Below are 14438 nucleotides of genomic sequence, written 5' to 3'. Positions count from 1 at the left end.
AGTTTGAGTATCATTTTTCATGACCTTTATAGACAGCCTACTGAAAGCAACATGGATAAGCTAATTCACCTCAGATCTTAAAAATAAAGGACAACAATGTTCAAACTGTTGACGCTGATCAAGGTGAACCTACCAGTGGAAAAAAAAAAAGATTGTTTCAGTCACTCAGTATTTTTAATCATGTTAAAATCATGTAAGATTTATCAATTTGATAATGTACTTATCCATTTAAGCCCTGGGTATATATGCACACAGTCGATCGCACAGCCTTGCAAAGTATACTTCTTTCGACTCGTACGCATACACAGAAAATCGACGCATATGCAGTTTTGAGCAATCTTACCACGAGTTACAACCCATGTAAACATCTTTGTATTCTTTCATGCTAGAGTTGTATAAATTAGGGTACTTTCTAAACTCTTCACACAATCTCTCGTCTATATAGGCCTCCATTGATCGGGAAGAGTTAAATAATCATATTGACACACACAAGTGAGGGTTTTTTTGTTGAATTGGGTCAAAACCCCAGATCGTTGGGGAGGGCTTAAAATCTTCAGGTGTCTGTTCAGCCTTCAGGCCCCGATATACTTCAAGCAAAGTTCTTTTTCATTTAGAGGTAAAACAAAGTTCGAAATACGTGAGCAGCGATATACTGTAATCGAACATCTGACGCCGCCCACACTGCTGAGAGCGACGGTTAGATGAATATGTAAAAATGTTGCACGCTTTCCTCTCAGTAACAAAATAAACACGACAAAATTGAGAAACTAGCTGTCACAGAGACGAACTCCGTGATTCCCTCCTCTGGCCATCGGAGGGAGCCATCCCCCAAATACTGACTCATACACACACTACATTACCCATAATCCCATACCTTGGACTAATTACACCACAGCTGAAACCCATTACCTGGACTATAAAGGACTCTCATTCACCACACCTCATCGCGAAGTCTTGTTTCCCCAGTGTGCAATTCTGAGCGTTTATATCCTGTGTCTACTTGTTGCTGTTCTTGCTGTTACCCGTTATCGACCCATATCTGCCTGCCTACTGACCTTTGCCTGGAATACTGTCTTGTGAGTGATATCCGCCTGTCCTGACCTACTGCCTGTTTTGTGACCACGATTCTGCCTATCTCTGCTATACCTGTCTGTCCCTGGTTTGACCCTGCCTGTACGACTATCCTGTTATTTAATAAAGCATGCAAATGGATCCTTGCTTGAATGATGATTCGTTACAGAAGACTTCGCCAAAACAAGATCCAGCTGCTTTCACCCACCTGTGTGCAACCATGTCTGCTCAGGCCAGCCAGCTCACTGCCCATCAGCACCAGCTCAACCGCCTCACCAATCTCACCGAGGAGCTGGTGAAAGCTCTGCAAGGGATCCAGCTATCCTCCTCAGCGGCACCGCCACCACTCACTATTGCCGCCATGAGCCACGCTGCAACAACGCCATCACCGGTGAGTCCCCGCCTTTCTCTGCCTGAGAAATTCAATGGCGATCCTACGAAATGTAAAGGCTTCATCCTGCAATGCTCCTTGTTTATTAACCAACAACCCGCCATGTATTCTACTGATACCAGCAAGATTGCATTGGTTTGTTCTCTGTTCACGGAGAAGGCGCTTGAGTGGATAACCGCTGTTTGGAGAGACGATGGGGCTGCGTTCGCTAACTATGATCACTTTATGCAGAATTTCAGAGATGTTTTTGATCACCCACCCGATGGCAAGGGTGCAGGTGATAAACTGCTGGAACTATCTCAGGGATGTAAGACTGCAGCTGAATACGCTATCGCTTTTCGAACGCTGGCAGCACAAACTAACTGGGTGAGTGATTCATTGAAAGTTTGTTTCCGAAGAGGTTTAACTCATGAGTTGCAGGCTGAACTGGCTTGCCGCGACGAGGGCAAGAGTTTGGAGCAGCACATCGAACTGGCCATTCATTTGGATAACCCCATTCGCTCTCGTAAGGCGGGTCAGAGACGCGGTATTCGTTCAGCTCATCCATCCGACACTGATAATCCAGAACCCATGCAGATTAACGCATATCACTTATCTGAGGAAGAGAGAAATCGTCGTATGACCCATCGTCTGTGTTTATACTGCGGAAACCCCGGCCATGTACGTAACACCTGCCCAGTTCGAGTCCGTCCCGAGCACCCACGGTCGGTGAGTGACACTAATCTATACTACAGTGATGATATGTGTGTTACTGTCCCCATTATTCTCATGATTAATGGCATTCGTCTAGAAACCACAGCTTTACTGGACTCTGGGGCAGCGGGGAATTTCATATCCCATACCTTTGTGCAACAGTGCAAGATTCCTGTAATTCAATGTCCTTGTCTCACTGTGGAAGCAATAGATGGCCGGCCGCTGGGTTCAGGAAGAATCAGCACCATCACGCAACAGATCACCATGCAGATTGGCATTTTTCATTCTGAACGCATCCAGTTCCACGTACTCTCCACATCAACAGCATCCATCATATTAGGGTTACCATGGCTACGGTACCACAACCCACATATCTGCTGGAGAGAGGGACAGATAATTCAGTGGAATAAGAACTGTTTAACCAAATGTCTATCTGAACCATCTCTTCTCCCTGTCAGATCCATCCAGCCGACCAGTCCACCAGAGACGAGTGAAACAAACTCTGATCTTCAGTTACCCGCCGAATACCAAGATCTTTCTCTGGCCTTCAGTAAGGTACGGGCTTCACAGCTACCTCCTCATCGTTCATACGACTGTGCTATCGATCTCATTCCAGGATCCACACCACTGAAAGGCCGTATCTTCCCACTTTCACAACCCGAATCTGAATCCATGAAGAAGTACATAGAGGAGGAACTGGCAAAGGGCTTCATACGCCCATCGACGTCACCGGCTTCTGCAGGCTTCTTTTTTGTGAGTAAAAAAGATGGTGGTCTACGACCCTGTATCGATTATCGTGGTCTGAATAATATCACTGTAAAGTTCCGTTACCCCTTGCCTCTGGTTCCTGCTGCACTGGAACAACTCAGAACTGCCAAATTCTTTACTAAACTTGATCTCCGCAGTGCATATAATCTAATCCGCATCAGGGAAGGGGACGAATGGAAAACCGCATTCTCCACAGCTACTGGGCACTACGAATATCTGGTTATGCCCTTCGGGCTTGTCAACAGTCCTTCTGTGTTCCAGGCATTCATTAATGATGTGTTCCGTGATATGCTTAACAGATTTGTCATTGTCTACATAGATGACATCTTGGTTTACTCTGATACCATGGAGGAGCATGTTCAGCAGGTCAGACAGGTTCTCCAAAGACTGATTGAATATCAACTATACGCCAAGGCCGAGAAATGTGAGTTTCACCAGACATCCACCTCATTCCTCGGTTACATCATCAGCTCGGAAGGCGTTGCCATGGACGACAAGAAGGTCTCCACCATCCTCGACCTAACACTCTCAAGGAGATGCAACGCTTCCTGGGCTTCTCAAACTTCTATCGACGGTTTATCCGCAATTTCAGCATCATTGCATGTCCACTCACCAGCATGGTCAAAAAGGGTCAGCACCAACTCAAGTGGACACCAGCAGCAACTGAAGCTTTCCAAAGTTTAAAGGAGAGATTCATCTCGGCACCCATCCTCCACCATCCAGATCCATCACTCCCCTTCACCGTCGAAGTTGACGCATCCAGCACCCACGGTCGGTGAGTGACACTAATCTATACTACAGTGATGATATGTGTGTTACTGTCCCCATTATTCTCATGATTAATGGCATTCGTCTAGAAACCACAGCTTTACTGGACTCTGGGGCAGCGGGGAATTTCATATCCCATACCTTTGTGCAACAGTGCAAGGTTCCTGTAATTCAATGTCCTTGTCTCACTGTGGAAGCAATAGATGGCCGGCCGCTGGGTTCAGGAAGAATCAGCACCATCACGCAACAGATCACCATGCAGATTGGCATTTTTCATTCTGAACGCATCCAGTTCCACGTACTCTCCACATCAACAGCATCCATCATATTAGGGTTACCATGGCTACGGTACCACAACCCACATATCTGCTGGAGAGAGGGACAGATAATTCAGTGGAATAAGAACTGTTTAACCAAATGTCTATCTGAACCATCTCTTCTCCCTGTCAGATCCATCCAGCCGACCAGTCCACCAGAGACGAGTGAAACAAACTCTGATCTTCAGTTACCCGCCGAATACCAAGATCTTTCTCTGGCCTTCAGTAAGGTACGGGCTTCACAGCTACCTCCTCATCGTTCATACGACTGTGCTATCGATCTCATTCCAGCATCCACACCACCGAAAGGCCGTATCTTCCCACTTTCACAACCCGAATCTGAATCCATGAAGAAGTACATAGAGGAGGAACTGGCAAAGGGCTTCATACGCCCATCGACGTCACCGGCTTCTGCAGGCTTCTTTTTTGTGAGTAAAAAAGATGGTGGTCTACGACCCTGTATCGATTATCGTGGTCTGAATAATATCACTGTAAAGTTCCGTTACCCCTTGCCTCTGGTTCCTGCTGCACTGGAACAACTCAGAACTGCCAAATTCTTTACTAAACTTGATCTCCGCAGTGCATATAATCTAATCCGCATCAGGGAAGGGGACGAATGGAAAACCGCATTCTCCACAGCTACTGGGCACTACGAATATCTGGTTATGCCCTTCGGGCTTGTCAACAGTCCTTCTGTGTTCCAGGCATTCATTAATGATGTGTTCCGTGATATGCTTAACAGATTTGTCATTGTCTACATAGATGACATCTTGGTTTACTCTGATACCATGGAGGAGCATGTTCAGCAGGTCAGGCAGGTTCTCCAAAGACTGATTGAATATCAACTATACGCCAAGGCCGAGAAATGTGAGTTTCACCAGACATCCACCTCATTCCTCGGTTACATCATCAGCTCGGAAGGCGTTGCCATGGACGACAAGAAGGTCTCCACCATCCTCGACTGGCCTCGACCTAACACTCTCAAGGAGATGCAACGCTTCCTGGGCTTCTCAAACTTCTATCGACGGTTTATCCGCAATTTCAGCATCATTGCATGTCCACTCACCAGCATGGTCAAAAAGGGTCAGCACCAACTCAAGTGGACACCAGCAGCAACTGAAGCTTTCCAAAGTTTAAAGGAGAGATTCATCTCGGCACCCATCCTCCACCATCCAGATCCATCACTCCCCTTCACCGTCGAAGTTGACGCATCCAGCACCGGTCTTGGAGCTATCCTTTCACAAAGACAAGGTAAACCACCTAAACTGTACCCTTGTGCTTACTATTCCAGAAAACTCTCAGCAGCAGAACGCAACTACGATGTCGGTGACCGAGAACTACTTGCCATGAAGGCAGCATTCGAGGAGTGGCGCCACTGGCTAGAGGGAGCCTTGCATCCATTTCTCGTGCTGACTGATCACAAAAACCTGGAATACCTGCGTACTGCTAAGAGACTTAACCCTCGTCAAGCCCGCTGGTCCCTGTTCTTCTCTCGTTTCGTCTTCACTGTAACTTATCGTCCAGGCTCAAAGAACGTCAAGGCAGATGCTCTGTCCCGCCAGTTCGAAGGTGAGCTCAATATACAGAATCCAGAAACTGTGTTACCTACCTCTCTCGTTGTTGCCCCTGTACAGTGGGATGTCATGACGGAGCTGGAGCAAGCCAACACGGAGATTGAAATTCCCGCAGACTGCCCACCGGGGAGGAGCTTTGTTCCACCTACCTTCCGCAACCGCATCATGGAATTGGTTCATAACTCACCTGCATCCGGTCATCCTGGCATCACAGCAACCATCCAGCTCCTACAAAATCGTTTCTGGTGGCCTTCCCTTCCTAAAGACACTGCACAGTTTGTGAGGTCCTGTCAGGTCTGCTCCACGCATAAACCTTCTCACCAGCTTCCCGCCGGACTGTTACAGCCTCTTCCTCTGCCTCAACGTCCATGGTCCCATATCGCTATCGACTTCGTCACTGATCTTCCAGCATCAGACGGGTACACTACTATACTCACCGTGGTGGATCGTTTTTCCAAAGCCTGCCGGCTGATTCCGCTACCTAAGCTACCCACCGCCATGCAAACCGCAGAGCACCTATGTCAGTGGGTCTTCCGGATCTATGGCCTCCCTGAAGACATTGTGTCAGACCGTGGACCTCAATTCACCTCCCGTCTTTGGTCCGCATTCTGTCAAGCCTTAAATATCAACATCAGTCTCACATCTGGCTACCATCCACAGTCGAATGGGCAGACAGAACGCCTCAACCAAGAGCTAACCCGTTTCCTCCGATCATACTGCAACCAAAATCAAGACGACTGGTCCCGGTACCTTCTGTGGGCGGAGTATGCCCAAAACTCCCTACGCAAGCCAGCAACGGGCCTTACGCCTTTCCAATGTGTCCTTGGCTTTCAACCCCCACTGTTCCCGTGGTCCGGAGAACCAACCGACGTTCCGGCTGTGAATGACTGGATGGGCCGCAGCGAGGCCACTTGGGATCGAGCCCACGCTCACCTGCAACGCGCTGTTCGCCGTCAAAGGGAACAGGCCGACCGTCATCGCCGACCTGCTCCAGTCTACCAACCAGGTCAATGGGTTTGGCTCTCCACTCGAGACCTCCGACTCCCTTGCAAAAAATTAAGCCCAAGGTACGTTGGACCATTTCAAATTACACGTCAGATCACACCAGTTTCGTTCCGTCTTGCTTTGCCTAATCATTATCGCATTTCTCCCACTTTCCATGTCTCACTGCTAAAACCTGCCGATGGCCCCCGCGAGGAGGGAGAGGAGAGGTCTGGTGCTCAGGGTCCCCCGCCCATTCTGGTGGAAGGCGAGGAGGCCTATCAGGTCCACGAACTGCTGGACTCCAGGCGCCGTGGACGTGTACTTCAATACTTAGTTGACTGGGAGGGGTATGGTCCGGAGGAACGCTCGTGGGTCAACGCGGATGATATCCTGGACCCCAATCTGGTGGAAGAGTTCCACACAAACCATCCGGAAAGACCTGCCCCTCGTCCACGAGGTAGACCGCGGCGTCGTTTGCCTCCTCGCGCCAGGAGGCGCTCGCGGGGGGGGGGGCTCTGTCACAGAGACGAACTCCGTGATTCCCTCCTCTGGCCATCGGAGGGAGCCATCCCCCGAATACTGACTCATACACACACTACATTACCCATAATCCCATACCTTGGACTAATTACACCACAGCTGAAACCCATTACCTGGACTATAAAGGACTCTCATTCACCACACCTCATCGCGAAGTCTTGTTTCCCCAGTCTGCAATTCTGAGCGTTTATATCCTGCCTGTCTACTTGTTGCTGTTCTTGCTGTTACCCGTTATCGACCCATATCTGCCTGCCTACTGACCTTTGCCTGGAATACTGTCTTGTGAGTGATATCCGCCTGTCCTGTTTTGTGACCACGATTCTGCCTATCTCTGCTATACCTGTCTGTCCCTGGTTTGACCCTGCCTGTACGACTATCCTGTTATTTAATAAAGCATGCAAATGGATCCTTGCTTGAATGATGATTCGTTACACTAGCAAGGATTTTCTAATGTGGATATGTTTGTTTGCACGAGCTCTGTAATTCAGCACTCCAGTAAAGTCATGCCTTGTTTATACTATAACACTTTATAAAATAGTGTTCATGTTTTCACTCGCAGACGTCTGACTTCTACGGACTCGAGAGGAGAAATGAACTGGAAAAATTCATTCGGAGCCTCAGCACACACCTTCCTTACATAATGGCCACGGACCAATGGCAGTACGAAGGTGGTTACCAAGCTGTTTTGTACTTCCAAAATGAACTCCAAACAAACTTTGTTTCAGCCTGATTTGTTTAGAAATTATGTCACATCAGTTCGTTCTTCCATTTCATTTGAAATATATTGGGGCCTTTAGCTGGGCTCTTGAGCCTTGACTTTTTCACATTAGTTTTTTTTTTTCAGGCTGTAACTGAGTGAAAAAAACACATTTGTTATGGAAAAAAGCAGAGAGGAAAGCTGATCAGGTGATGATTATGTATCGATGATGACAATCATCATGTAGACCTGATTCACTGATCTCATCCATTGTTTAATCCTTCATCAAAGTATTAATAGATGTGAACTCCACATTAGCAGTGCTGTGAAACTACAAGATCTTTTAACTCATCATTCACACACAAAAGAAGTTTAAAATTACAGCATTATTAAGACACAAACAGACATCAAGAACAATGATGACGATTAAACAAAAACAAAAGACAAACTGAACATCACAAAACAAAACAGTAGCCATTCAGCTGCATAATTTATTCATGCTGCAATGCATGCTGGGACTTTTGTACTATGGTGGCACCCAGCATGCATTGCAGAATTAAACTTTTTGTTGATTGTCACCATTGCTAAGATTCATACGCTGATTCGTGATGTCTGTGTTCGTCACTAATGTTAAATCATCACTTAATGATTTAATTAACTAACATTGCTTCAGTGTTAGTTTTTAACACTCTGTAGAGTGGATCCCAGGAGACACAGAGCAGTGTTATTTAACACCAGGGATTTTCCATGATAAGGAAATAAAACATACACACAGACTCTCCATTGTCTAGCACATTCAAATTAACATTTCCATGGTGAACACAGAGGAAAATATGTGGACAAACATGTAAACGAGGAAGAAAATAATGTAGAGTAATAAACAAATGATGCACAGCAAAATCCCCAGTGTTAAAAATAATGTTCATGTGTGTCCACACCAATGTTCCCTCTATTTTTTTCTCACTGAGCAAAGCTTTTCTCTATTGAGCGCACAATTTGGCCACCTGAGCAAAAATATTCTTTATATCAGACCTGTGAAACACACACACACAAAGTGGTCTCATCATGCAATTGTAACTTTGAACTTTAATGTGCCATTTCTATTTTCTTTGACCCTTGATGTAATTTAGTGATAAATCATATTTTTTGAAAACAAGCAGTTCAGTCACTAAATTAAGCACATTTTAGGTTACTTGAGATTTTATTTCTTTTCACATTGCTGTTTTAACTGTACCAGTCTTTACCAAGAAATTTTATTAAAAAATAATTTCTGTCTGTTCAGTTCAATTGTTTATAATAATATAATATGAGCAGTTACAATGATGGTTTGGCACAACAATGTGTTTTTGTAGAGTCAATTATTAGCAACAGACAGTGTTAAACCATCACAATTAAATGTTTATTGCTTATGAATTTCCCAGATTTTCTATATCAGGAGGTTTCAAAATATTTAGCGGCAAGGATCCCTAAACAATCCTCTTGTGAAATCATTTTTTTATTGGGCTTACATTATAAAATAATAAAATATAATATAATCTTGAAGCATTTAAACTGATATACAGCATTATATCAGTTTAAATGCTTCAATTTGTTTTAATATATTACAAAATTAAAACAAACTGAAGCATTTAAACAGATCTCATAGCTAAATATTTAAGAAAAGTGAACATGTTAATTATTTTATAGTCATCTAAACATCCCTGAAACCCACAGCATCACCACACACAATAATCTATTAAAACTGAGGTGTATAACTGATGTATTTTTAGATTGTGGTGGGTGTGTGATTGTAAATGTCTCAGAGTTTTGTTATCCTTCTGTGCCCATCATCCGTTATTTCCGCCTCTTTTCATTAAAACATGACGTTTTATTTCACATTTCTTTTCGTTTCGCGTTGCCTCTCATATTGAGCTATTTAGTCCGCAAACATGACAGTATAGACCCTTTTCACATGACGTCACACAGCTTCCGTTAGGACTCGATGCAGTGTATCCTCACTTCCGTCAGCATAGTGGAATACTAGCGCGACTCGAATGAAGTGCACTCAATAGTTGTACATATGCCACAAATGTGGTTAAAGGATGATTGTAGTTGCCTAATTTCATGTAAATTCAAGGTGAGGTATTTGGCAGCCAGCCGCAGATCTCAAACAAACTTACCGATCGGCGCGATTTGCTGCTTGAAGTCAGAGGAGTTGAATACGTACTGAAGCCATACATGCATTTTCCTGCCCGTATCTTGCGAACTTTGCTGTCTTTATTGCAGATGAAGCTGTTTATATATATTTGTGAAATAAACGCATGTTTCCAACATTTACGTGCAGTAAAAAACTTCTCATTCAAAGCTTAATGTACTACTTATTTCAGTGCCTACAGGCCTATGTACAATGAAGATCAACATAAGCTTATTCTTTTTAAATATCAAAGCCTTTTTATACTTTTATTTCGATAAATATGGCATACATAATAATACAAATTGTGTTTAATATAATACTATTTCTACATGATCTGTTAATGTTGTAAAAACTGACTCATGTGCATGGCATTTTTACCATAGTAAAAAAACATTGTCATCATTCGTCTCTTTATTGCAGAACAAGATCGTCGCATACAAAAATATACAGAGGATTTACAACAGTACTCATTGTTATAGCAGCAAATGAACAAAATCAAATTATTTCTCCAGGGGATAACATTAAATGAACACATAGGCTACCTCCGTTTTGTATTTTCAATACACTTCTTACAAATTATACAATCTTAATATATTGCACCAGTTCAGTTTAAACTGGTTTGATGTAAAATGATCTCAAATCTTCACACCATTAATTCTTCGGAGTATTATATGTGGACGTGTTACTTCCAGATGTCCATTACTCGTAAATAAATCTCACAAGAACAATATCCATTATCATAGCCTACCAATTTCTAAAAATAAAGATTTGTTTTTAAAGACAATATTCTTGTTATTCCAAACAGGCTAACAGATTTGTGTGGACACAATCGTTGTGATAAAACTGAATTCAATGACAACATTGCTAACGTTTCTGCTCGTGGAAACCCTAAACAAGGCAGTTACAGAAAGGAAATAATAAATATCCAGAAGACATCTGGAAAACCAGAAGAAGCCGACTGTGTAAATCCTTGACATAAACAGTTCGCATTTAAATTATTAAAGCATTTTCCCGAGAAGTCGCCGGCGCTAAGGTAAGACGGAACAACTGATACACTGCTTTGCGGATAGGCGGAAGTTAACTGACGTCATTGTGAAAAGGGTCTATTCTTACCGCGCCCGGCGCTCAATCATTCTCTCTATGAAACCTATAAACTGCATTCACCGGTTCTTACTCTATAGCGACAATAACTCTATAGCGGTTGACCAGAGCTCTGCAATTATTTCTCATTTAAACTACAATCAAATGGATTCCCCCACACATGATTTCATGTCTGAGTCTGTCCTCTGTGCGGTCGCGCACGCACGCAGTTTAGAGGGAACATTAGTCCACACTACAGGGTGTTAAAATAACACTGAAACATTGTTGAAGTTAATGAGATAATTAAGTGAATAATTAGGTGATGATTGACCATTAGTGGTGACACCTGGTATTAATAAGCAGAATCACTGATGGAAAGAGAAACAAGAACAGAAAAAAAAAAAAAAAAAAGTGTAATGAAGTATGGTGTCCAATACTCAACTTGCGCTCTGAATTTCACCCATCCACACACACACACACACGCACACACGCACACACACACACACACACACACACACACACACCAAAGTCAGTGTTTCACTGTTTTTACACAGCTTTATAATGGACGGCATTTATAATGATTGTATATCAGTATGAAAGACTTGATTTTAATTCCTGTAGCCCAAACAGCAGAACATCAGGGTCATGGGTTCAATTCCCAGAGAATGCATAATATAATATAATATAATATAATTTAATTATGTGCTTTGAATGCATGAATGCATTGTGAGTTGCTTTGGATAAAAGTGTCCGCTAAATGCATAAATATGAATTATTGATCAGTTGCAAGATCGTGTGGCCAAATAATTTTGTATGATGATGCTAAACTGTATAATTTCCATCTCACTGTCTCATTCTCTAACATTATAAAGTAATTTATTCCTAAATCAATAATTTATATCCATGTAGTGTTATTGTTAAATTGTTAAGATATTGTTATAGTTTTAATTCTAATCTAATTTCATTGCTGTTGAAGCACAAACATAAACACACACACACGCACACACACACACACACACACACACACACACACACACTGGACTGAAGAGGTGACTCAGGATTTTGTCTGTGAGGGAAGACATCAGATTGGAGAGCTGCAGAAGAAACACAAGCCATGCAAGTCATTTTCAGGTACATTTTGTTATTAATCAGCAACATCATATACAGCTGACAAACCTTCTGCACAGTCAAGTCCATCCAGAATTGTGAGTTTGTGTCCATGTTGATCAGCACGAGCCCTTCCTTTGCTTCAGGGTTAATAACTGAGTCTGAGAGAGAAGAGAGCGGATGTAAAGCTGCGCTCAGTGAATGTGAAGATGCTGCGGCTCCATTTTAAACCCCAGTCATCCTCTACACAGACAGAATTTGAAGGTATAATAGGCATTTTTTGTTCAAAACACTGGCAAAAGGATGCTGCCTTCCTTTCTGGTTAAAATCTAAGGTATCAGCATGTTTCCTTTGAAAATAAGGCAATACTATGTATTGTGATGTAAGTTAGTTAATGATTTAAACAGTCTGCAAAGTGAAATAATATTTAATATTTGACCAGCAGAACTTCATTCAGTCTTTGAGTGTCTGTTTGTGTTATATATGTTGTATTTTAACATATTACAGTTTTTTCAGTTGCTAACAAGCACTGTTCAATACCGAAACCACATTTTCAAATCTCTTCACACAGTCTGCATTACCAGCATGAATGTTGGCCAAACAGTTAATCTCAACTACAAAACTCACTCAGACCAACATAACACTCATTCAGAAAACACACATTTCATTCACAACACACTGACCTAAAAAACAGGAAGCATTACATCATTGATGAACTTTTCTTTTTTAAAGTTTCAATGATTTTCCACATAAATAAGTTCTTCATATAGAATATTGTAACACAATTTCACTTTATTGAAAGTAACACGAATGAATCAGAAATTACAGTTTTTTACAGACGCTAGGACACATTTCTCAATACTTAGGTCACTTTTGCAAAACTCTTCACACAGTTCTCCTAACCAACTTTCATCTTGGCACAGCAGTTAATTTCACATTCAAAATACACTAAATCTACCAAAACACTTCATTCATGTCTCAAATCAACTCATTCTTCCAGAATACTAGCAAAGGTTTTCACCCAGCAAACACACTTTGTCAGTCATAAAATACTGACCTAAAAACACTAACATCAGGTATCATTATACAGTGTTTTCTTTTGTAAAATTTCTTAACAAAACAAGAATAACACTGTCTGTTGTTTATAATTCACTGCAGTTTGTTACATGAACCTTGTTTACATAACAGTATAAAATTATTCTGAAGTTTTCCTCTTTGAATGGATGATAATGAAATTGAAAAACGAATGCTTGTGTAGGTGTTCAGTTTCATCTAATTGCTTTGATAGTATTTGATTTTTTAGATTCAGCATATATTTCATTACAATATTACTGTAGAAATGTAGCAAATTGCTGTCTTACTCAGTTTTGTATTATGTTATTGTTTTGAACATAAGTTTAACAGTTTTGAAAACAGTATGTAAGCATGTGCAAATTGGCCTGTACGGACAAAGAGTTTTGGCAGTTGTTGTGTCTGAGTGAGAAAAGAATTCATGAAATTTGAGAGATGTAGTCATTGAATGCATTTTGTGTCAAAGCAATGATAATTGATCCTCAGTTTAGCCCACACAGACTTCTGTTGTGCTCACTGTGTGAAGAGTTTTGCAAAAGTGACCTAAGTATTGAGAAATGTGTCCTAGCGTCTGTAAAAAACTGTAATCAAAATTTCATTTTTTTATATGAATATACTTGAAAATTATAACCAAAAAGTGAAAAAAGAGGGAAAAAACTCCAGGGCTGCAATGATAATAAAAAAAAGAATAAATAAAATACATTCTACACATTACTGTAACAACATGTGTAGTTGTTCATTATAGTAAATTACAGTGATGGTTCTAGTCTGCTCTCTCTCTTGCATTGGAGTGGGTGGAATTTCAGCTAAAATTGCAATTAGCTTGTAATAATTATTATTATTATTATTATTTTAAATTTTTGGCTATAAAATTGAGAATATTTTAAAATAATTATTGGAATTTGCCGTCATTCTGTTTTGAATGTGTTTTTAATAATTTTAAATGCAGTGTGTTAGCATTAGAAAAATGTGCTGAAAATACATAGTATTTTGCATGTTGTGGAGTACGAATGGGAAAAGAGTTCCCGAATTTTGAAAAGTGTGGTCACTGAATGCATTTTGTCTGAAAGAAATGAAAAACGGTTCACAGTTTGGTCTACATTGACTTTTGTTTTGCTGACTGTGTGAAGAGTTTTGAAAATGTGGTTTCAGTATTGAACAATGCTTGTTAGCAACTGAAAAAAACTGTAATGTTGCATATTTA

Source organism: Megalobrama amblycephala, linkage group LG3 (genome assembly GCF_018812025.1).
Source record: "Megalobrama amblycephala isolate DHTTF-2021 linkage group LG3, ASM1881202v1, whole genome shotgun sequence".
Classification (NCBI taxonomy): domain Eukaryota; kingdom Metazoa; phylum Chordata; class Actinopteri; order Cypriniformes; family Xenocyprididae; genus Megalobrama; species Megalobrama amblycephala.
This window is presented reverse-complemented; position numbering follows the sequence as displayed.